Genomic DNA, 8,677 nt, shown 5'->3' with positions numbered 1-8,677 from the left:
GATATCCAGCTTCCAGTCTCAGCATTGCTTCTCACTGCAAGTCACGCACCTTCTCTGGGACTGTTTCTTCACTGGAAGGGTGAGGAGACTGTACTAGATGATCTCTAAGTTCCCTGCCAGCTTTAAATTCTCTTTTGTGATACTTGCCAGACTTGTTTTGCTGGGCCTGGAGCTTCCTCCTCCGCTCCTCCCTCAGCTGCCGCGCCCTCGTCCCGCACCAGAGGGCGCTGCAGGCGGGGGCGGGGCAGCGTGCCGGTGGGCGGAGTGGCAGAATCAGGGGCGGCTCCAGGAGGCGCGGTGATTGGCCGCGGCCGCGGAGGAAGGGGGCGTGGAGGGAGGGGAGGGGACCAGCTGCGCGGTGACGCCGTGCTGGCGGGGGCGGGGCCGGGCCGCGCAGCCGTGTGACGCCGCGGCCGCCGAGGAGCTGGGGATTAATGGGAAAAGTTTTGGCAGGAGCCGGAGGAGCCTGCGGAGCCTGCGGGACGGCGGCGGTGGCGCGGGGGGCAGCCAGGACAGGTCAGTCCGCGTCCGGGGAAGCGGGTAGGCAAGCAGCGGAGGGAAGCAGCGGGCCCGGGCTGAGGCGGGCCACGGGGCTCGGGCGCAAGGCCCGGCGGGGAGTGGGGTGGGGAGAGTCTCAGGGGTCGGCGGACCGGGCGGCTGCGGCTTCCTGTCGCTCTGGCCCGGGAGGGTCGCGGTCGTCCGTCGCTGTCCTGGCACCCCGCCCCGCTGCCCCTGCGCCCCCAGCCTTTGGACGCCCATCGCTGTTTGAGTCGGAACCGCGGGCCTCCCCCAACCCCCAGATTCTGTGCCTCCTTTTGGGCCTCGTGTCTCCGTCTTCTCCCATTTCTATGTTCTGAGAGCCCGATCTCAGCGTCTAGGTCCTCTCCCGCTCCCCACCCTTGCCTCTGATCTCTTCCTTCATATCTTCTCTGGTGTCCCCAAATCCATTGCCCTCTCTATCCAGGATCTCCTTGGAGATCTCTGTCCCCCTCGTTATCCTTGTCCCCTGTCTTCGTCCTCCCATCCTTGCCCTCTCAGTCTTTGCTCTCTTTTCCTATCCCTGTCCTCTCTTTCCCCCGTCGCCCAGCCCCTCTCAGGATCACCCCTCCCCATCGTCTTCCTCGCGGTCCCTGTCTACCTAAGCCCCTCCTACCCTGGTTCCCCCCAGAAGCCCTGTTTTTTGCCCCACTCTGATTTCTTTCCAGTCAGCCCTGTCCCCTGCCTTCCTGTCATTCACCTCCCCTTCCCTATCAGTTCCTTGCCTCTGCTTCTGGGAGAAGCATTAGCTCCAAACACTGCTTTTCTTTCCCATGACCCTCAGTTGAGGTACCTGCAGCGTGGGGGTGGGGGTGTTTAGCCCCTGATTGAAGTTAGGCGCTGAATGTCTGAGGTAAATAGCAGGTAATGTCTGTGTGGGAGAATTTACTGGGGTGTTGCATCAGGCATAACGTCCAATTTGTAGGCCATTCTTCCAATCTCAGCTTTAGTATTTCCCCTTTATGGGTCTGTTGACTTCCAGGAACCTTTGAGGAGAGACCAGCCGCTAAATTGGGTGTGTGCCAGGGTTAGCTGGAGGCCTCATCCAGCTCTTTTCCCCTTCCAGGAAACAGGGCTTTGTGGCTTTACACTCTGGATGTATTGTGCACATTTAAACCATGGTACCCCAGCCTATCTCTGCCCTTACTCCCAACCTCCACCCTATGTCCCATCCCAAAGAGCTGAGAGAAGTCTCCAGAATCTATACCCCAGAGAATGCCTGTGGTCCTCAGCCTTTTTTCCTCTGTACTGGCTCCAGAACATTTTTTTCCTGTTTCAGTTTTGAAATAGATTGCCAGCCTGATAGCCCTGGGGTTGGCAGGTATCTGTCCCTTTTGTTATTGGTGGCTTGAACCACCTGTTGATTTTTCCCTCACTCATCTCTTACCCACTGACTGTGTCTGGGGCTTCTTCTTCTTTTTTTTTTTTTTCTTTTTCTTTTTCTTTTTCTTGGGGTATAGTTGCTTTATAATGTTATGTTAGTTTCTGCTGTACAATGAAGTGAATCAGCTATGCATATACATGTATCCCCTCCCTCTTGGACCTCCCTCCCACCCCACCCCCCCATCCCACCCATCTAGGTCACCCCAGAGCACCAAGCTGAGCTCCCTGTGCTACATAGTAGGTTCCCACTAGCTATCTGTTTTTGTGTCTGGGGCTTCTGATGTCAACCACTGGGCAGGTTCTCTTGAAGGTTCTTCTTCTTCTGTTTTCCTTGGGAGCTTCATTTCCTGTGGCTCCAAGGGGGCGTCTGACGCTTAAGTTCTGTTCCCTTTGCCCAGTGGTGTCAGGTCAGTATCTGCCTGGGCAGGTTGTGGGGCTGCATTAGGAAGGTGGTATCAGGAACTTAAGTTGCTTCCAGTCACAGAGATCATCCTCCCTGGGGCTAGAGAACCCACCATCTTCGTGCTGCATCTGGGTGTTTAACCTTGCCAGGCTGAACGTTCTTTACAGATGCGTTCAGTTTGAGCTCCTTTATTTGGCGTTGGTCCCCTAGAGAGATCTTCAGGAAATAACACATCCTCTGTTTCTGCCCAGTCAGATCTTGGAGGATTCGGAAAGTGTGACCCACTCTCAGTTCAGAAATGAAGGTCTGTTGTTTCACCTGGCTCTGGGTTTCTAGGTCTCCTCTTTTGAGGATCGTGCTCTGTCTTTGAGCCAAAATTGGACACAGAATTGGCAGCCTTCAGGAGCTGTGGTGGAGAGCCAACTGAACCAGCCAGACCAGCCTTTAAAGTTTTGGAATCCTCTTGTGCACAGACCCTTTCCTGTGAAAGGAATAGGGTCGTGAATGGCTGAGCCAGGCCCCTCTCCACTGACCCTTTGAACCCTCTTCTAAGCAGCACTTGGGGGCGGGGGGTGGGGAGGGGAGTGGAGCAGACTGGACCAAAAGGGGTTCCTTGTTCCAATGGAAAACATCCCTCTGGGGCTCTGATGAGTCATTCTGATGAAGTTGGGGTTGTGTGTTTGGTGGTCATTTAGTCCAGCCCCTGGCTCCCCAGGACTTTACCTGACGCTTTTGAGCCATTTGCTGCTCTGTCTGCTTACCCGTTGGTAGTGTCTCCACCGAGGTAGCAGGTGAGAAGGGCTTGAGAGGAGGTCAGGCCCAGTCCTGGGGTGCAGCTTGGGCACCAGCAGCTCTGCCCAGATAGCTGCTTGCAGTTTGTCCACCCCGTCGTCTTCTGCATGGGTAGTCGTGATGATCGATTACCAGGTGCCCATTCAGTGATTTTTGCAGAGCTGGGGTCAGCCTGCCTCTCTTTTTCAAAGAGGTTGGCAGGCAGGCCCCTGACATTATCCTGCAGATGGCGTAGCCCATTAACTCCTTAGTTTAATGAACTGCCTTTTATTTGGCTGCCTTTCTCCTTGTTTTCCTCCTTCTTTGATGTGTGCCTCCACCCACTCAGGAAGAATTGCTCTCACTCAGCCTTCCAGCCTCACCTGTGGTCCCTCAGACCCCAAACCCAGGGCCTGGTGAGAGGACAGCTAGTGTTGGGCGCTGGCCTGGGAAGCAAGTAGGCCTCTTCCCTGGACAGAATGCAGCTGTCTTGGCTGTTGTGCAAGCTGTCCTCAGGGCCTGTGGCTCTTGGCATGTCCTGGGATGGTGCAGCTTCTCTCAGGAGGGGCTGGCCCTGTCGCTTCAAAAGGCTTCAGCTGTATTCTGTCACCGAATACAAAGGCCCACCTCCTAGGGTATTACCTGCCACCTGGGAAGCTAAACTACAGGGCCCTCCTCTGTGCCTTTGGATCCAGAGGAAGGAGCTGCTTGCAGCAGCTGAGTTCTTTGGTGTCAGGAGAACTAGGCACTTGCTCGAGCCTGGCAGGGAGGAAATGGCCCCTCACATTGGGTTTCAGATATGTGGATCTTCTTCCTTGGCATATGGTTATTGGCCTTTACAGCTCAGAGGCTGGTGATTAGGGTGTGACTCCAGTGCTGTCTCCACCGGGCTTTGGTCAAGGGATCAAACATGACTCAGGGCGTCTCCATTTACAAGCTGCCACCCGTGGGGGTTGTTGGGCTCCGGCTTCTTCTTCACCTTGCCAGCTCCTTCTGCCCCACCCTGGTAGAATCAGCAAAGCCAGTGTCTGCTAACTTGGAAATGAGCAGACTACTTCCAGGATTGGGAAATATTTGCTGACTTAGGCTCAGAATCTCAACATCTCAGGGTGTGTGTGTGAGGGACGGGAGGAGCCAGCATACCTTAGGAGCACTCTTTGAGCCCTGATGTTTAATTATAATGTATCAGAGCTGCTTTTCTGACCCCTGGCACCTGTCAGCTAAAGATGTTGCGTTTCTTTCTATCCTGCAGTGTTGCGTGGTGTTTTGGGGTATGCACGTGGTACTCAAGCAGTGGCTTCTGTTCACCGACAGATGAGGACAGATGCACCAAAGAGGTAATCCCAGTTTCCTTACCCAGGGGCTTCCGACAACTGATGGCTATATCCCAGATGAAATGATTTCACTAGCACTGAGTCCCAGATCCCAGGCGCTTGTCACTGCATGTGGTACTTGCACACAGTGGGCACTTATTAAATAATTATTGAATCTGTGGCTTATGTGGGTTTTTTGAAGAGCATTAAGATTTTTCACCTTTATACCCACTGAAACATAAACTCCATAAGGGCGGGGACTTATTTTGTTTCCTGTTGTGTCCAGGACAATGTCTGGCAAGAGGAGATGCTAAGTAAGTATTTGTTGAGTGAATAGATGTACAAACGTTCTTCTCTGTTGAGTGAATAGATGTACAAACGTTCTTCTCTGTCTGTATGGGTACCAGGCCACAAAGATAGTGTCCATCTTTCTCTTTCATTTATGCAACAAACATTTTTGAGTGCCTGCTGTGTGCCAGATACGTTACCAGGCATTTGGGAAATGATGATAGTAAAAAGTCAGATTCTGTCCCTGTCTCATGGGTCTGTAGTTTGCTGGCACGTGTGAGAGAGAGCTGGGCATGGTACACAGAACTGTTTCTTCCATCTCTGCTGGGATATTGGGTCCTCACAAAAATCAGAACAATGCTTTGCACTTTGCATTGCTGTTTCCCTGTTTGCTCTCAGGATGTGTGGCAGGTTTTGTAAACTCTCAGAAGAGGAACCCAGGGAATTCGATGTTCATTGTCCCAGCCATCTAGGAAGCCGGGCCATGGTGGATTCCCCGCTGGGGACCTTAATCTCTGAAGCTCAGTGGTTCTAGTAGCTGTTTATGGGCTTCACTTCCCTTTCTCTGCCTTCAACACCCTGTGGGTTTTCCTGTTGCCAAACAGGGTGCTGAGCCCATGTGTCTGTCAGTCTGTGGGGGTCGGGTTGTTTGTGGATCTTGCAGAAAGGCCTCAGACAGGGGCCCCTCCTATTCTCAAACCCATACCGAGTCCTTTCCTCTGAAGGAAATGTGAAGGCGGAAGAAGGAGGCTTTGGGAGGCTTCTCAGGTCCTATGAGAGGAGACGAGAGAGAAGTTCCCCCTGAGCAGGGAGAGCTGCTGCGTTGGCTTGATTAGTTTTGTCGTTTGTTTGAGCAGCAGCTAGCCACAGTGACAGCTATTGTCCATGTCCAGGGTCGATTATCCTGTTCATCCTTTAGCTTTGAGCTCCCAGCCCCAGCTAGAAGTTTTCTTTCTTAGTTCCCAGTGGCAAAGATGAGGCTATGGCTTTATCAGATTTTTCAGTGTTAATCTCAAAAAACTGGTGTTGTCATCTTAGTCTTTCCCATCTGAGGCACTTTTGTGGGCCAGGTGCTGTGACAGATGGTTTCAGGCATGGTGCTTGGCTGTCCCTATGACCCGAGTGGAACCTAGTTGGTGAGAGAAGACATACACACAAAAAGATTTTTAAGACATTAGAGAGCCAGTGGATACTAAAAAGCATGGTGCTGTACAAGGATACTTATATATAGGAGCAAGTCATCCCTGAGGATTGGCTTTGTCCCTGGAGAAACTGGGTATCAGATTGGCCACCTTGAAAAGAAAGCTGGTTTATTTTGAAGTCAACTTTATGCTCTTAAAAATTGTTAAGGACCTCAAGAACTTTCATTTACTGTATTAGAAATTAAGACTGAGGCAGTTTTAAAAATTACTAATTTACGAATTCATTTAATATAATAATAATAAATCCATTACATTTATCATAAATGACATTTTTAATGAAAAATAGCTATTTTCCCAAACAGAATTGTTGAAAGGAGTGACATTGTTTTACGTTTTTGCTAATGTCTGGTTTAATAGAAGATAAGTGGGTTCTCATAACTTGAGTCTCTTGAAGTACATTGTTTTAGTTGAAGGATATGAAGAAAATCGGGCCTCACACAGATATGTAATTGAAAAGGAGAAGCGTATTTTAATAGCTTTTGCAGATAATTGTGGATATTCTTCTCTGATACTATACCAAAATGAGACAAATGATAGTTTCTTAAAGGTTAGTTGGAATGTGGAGTCTGAAACCTTATCAACAAACTTTTCATACTTTGTGACGTTATAATCCATTGGCCCATCTTGCACTTTGAATGGATCTTTTACTTTGAATTGGTCACTGGGAAATATTGATTCACTGAGTTACATATATCTTCTAAATGTTGACATATTTCATTTTACAATGTCAGTAAATCATATTAAGACCACTAATCTCATCAGAAAAGCCTTCAAGTATTTGGAAGCTGTGAAGCCCACAGTGGTAGACACAAGTTTTCCATAATTTGAATTTAAGCTTGATTTTTATTGTTGGTAACATACTATCAGTTTCTTTTTTTGAAGTGACAAGTCTCATTTCATTCATTTTCAAGAAGAAGTCTGTCAGATCCTCAATCTAAATAATCATAATTTATTTGTATTCTTTTAAGTGAAAATGGTGTTTCATGAAAAAAAGTGGCTGGTTTAGCTTGCAACTCAAACAACTGCACAATTGCTTCTTGTTGAAACAATCACGGAACTCCTGTTTTGTTACGTAGGTTATTTAGAAGACGTACTCCGGGGACTTCCCTGGTGGTCCGGTGGTTAAGACAACATGCTGCAGTCGGGGAACTAATATCCTGCATGCTGCGCCGTACGGCCTTAAAGAAAAAAAAAAGCACGTACTCAGGGGTTATGATTGAATACAGTTAGTTTTTATTGACTCAGGGCATTCTTAAGTGAAATTGGCACTTTATTATTTTTCATGATTCTGTGGGTTGACTGGACTCAGCTGGGCAGTTGTCACTTGGGGTCCCTCATGTTGTTGTAGTCAGGTGGAGACTGGGGCAGGAGTCATCTGAAGGCTCAGCTGGGCTGGACGTCCACACTGGCTCACTCGCATGGCTGGCACTTGATGCTGGCTGTTGGCTAAGGTTGCCTATATGTGCCCTCTCCATGTGCCTTGTTCCTCTCACAGCATGGCAGCTGTTGTGAGCAGAAATGTCCCAAGAGGGAGTGTGTTGAGAGATCCAGGCATAAATAGCAAAGTTTCTTATAACCTAGCCTTGGAAGTCACCCAGTGTCACTTTGTGTTTTCTTGGTCATAGGACTGGTTCAGATTCAGAGGAGGGTTACACAAGGGTGTGAACAACAAGAGGCATGGTTCATGGGGAGGGAGAGAGGCCTCCTTGGAGAGCAGCTGCTACTTCTTTTGAGCATCACTTATGTGAAGTAACTTGGCCTGTGTATGAAGACTTCCAGGAGGAAAATGTGTTTTCTCATAATTTCCATTCCTGGAAACCACGGTTAGTTAAGAAATTCCTAGTAGGTTGATAGAAGCCATTTAATGCCAGGTGAGGGAATTTGTACTCTGTGTTCTTTGGGCAGTGGGTAGCCATTGATGGTTTTAGAGCAAGGAGTGGTTATGTTAATATTGCAAAAAGGTGGATTAAATGGAAAAAGAATGAAGGTAGAGAGGTTAGATAGGAGATAACTACAGTAGTCTAAGTATGAGGAAATTCTTCCTCATATGTAATCTGAGTTGCTCTGTTTGCTGTTAAAATTAATTGATTTTGAGCTGTCAGCCACACAGATTGTGTACCCAGAGCATGGGTGGTGTCACTCACACACACTCTTCTATTTATTTATTAATTGATTGCTTGATTGATTGATTGGCTGCATTGGGTCTTTGTTGCTGCCTGCGGGCGTTCTCTAGTTGCGGAGAGTGGGGGCTGCTCTTTGTTGCGGTGCGTGGGCTTCTCACTCCCGTGGCTTCTCTTGTTGCGGAGCACGGGCTCTAGAGCACAGGCTCAGTAGTTGTGGCGCACAGGCTTTGTTGCTCCGCAGCATGTGGGATCTTGCCGGACCAGGGATCGAACCCTTGCCCCCAGCATTGGCAGGCAGATTCTTAACCACTGAGCCGCCAGGGAAGTCCCACGCACACTATTTAGGGATGCTGATATACCAGAGAGATTGAAGGGCTCACAAAAGTTAGAAGGCAACTAAATTTAGGTTTTATTGTCAAGATACATTAAAAAGTTCATCATAATTTATCAAGTAAAAAGTAGAAAAGATAAAGCTTCATGTAACACCACTGACAGTGTTTCAAAAGCACTTCAGTTTCAGTGTCATAGACCATGAGGAAGTGAGGAGAAGAGTGAGAAGAAAGAGGGGGACAAATGAGAGGATGGTCGGGAGAGGGATAAGAAGAGGGAAAGAAGAGGGTCAAGGGGGAAAACAGCAAAAAGAGTGATGGAGGACGA

At 49.0% G+C, this 8,677-nt stretch overlaps 1 protein-coding gene across 2 annotated transcripts in view; it reads left to right on the top strand.

Annotated features, from left to right (window-relative positions):
• The first annotated feature begins 375 nt into the window (after window positions 1-375).
• Window positions 376-8,677, top strand: part of PPARD (peroxisome proliferator activated receptor delta) — a 79,907-nt gene continuing 71,605 nt past the window's right edge. For both annotated transcript variants that reach the window (XM_057699111.1, XM_057699110.1), the window contains exons 1-2: window positions 376-516; window positions 4,347-4,431. The gene's annotated coding sequence lies outside the window, so the exon portion shown is untranslated. The remainder of the gene's footprint in view (window positions 517-4,346; window positions 4,432-8,677) is intronic.

This window comes from Hippopotamus amphibius, chromosome 11 (assembly GCF_030028045.1).
Source record: "Hippopotamus amphibius kiboko isolate mHipAmp2 chromosome 11, mHipAmp2.hap2, whole genome shotgun sequence".
Taxonomy (NCBI): Eukaryota; Metazoa; Chordata; class Mammalia; order Artiodactyla; family Hippopotamidae; genus Hippopotamus; species Hippopotamus amphibius.
The sequence above is the reverse complement of the archived record's forward strand: the minus strand, read 5'-3'. Positions and strand labels throughout refer to the sequence as shown.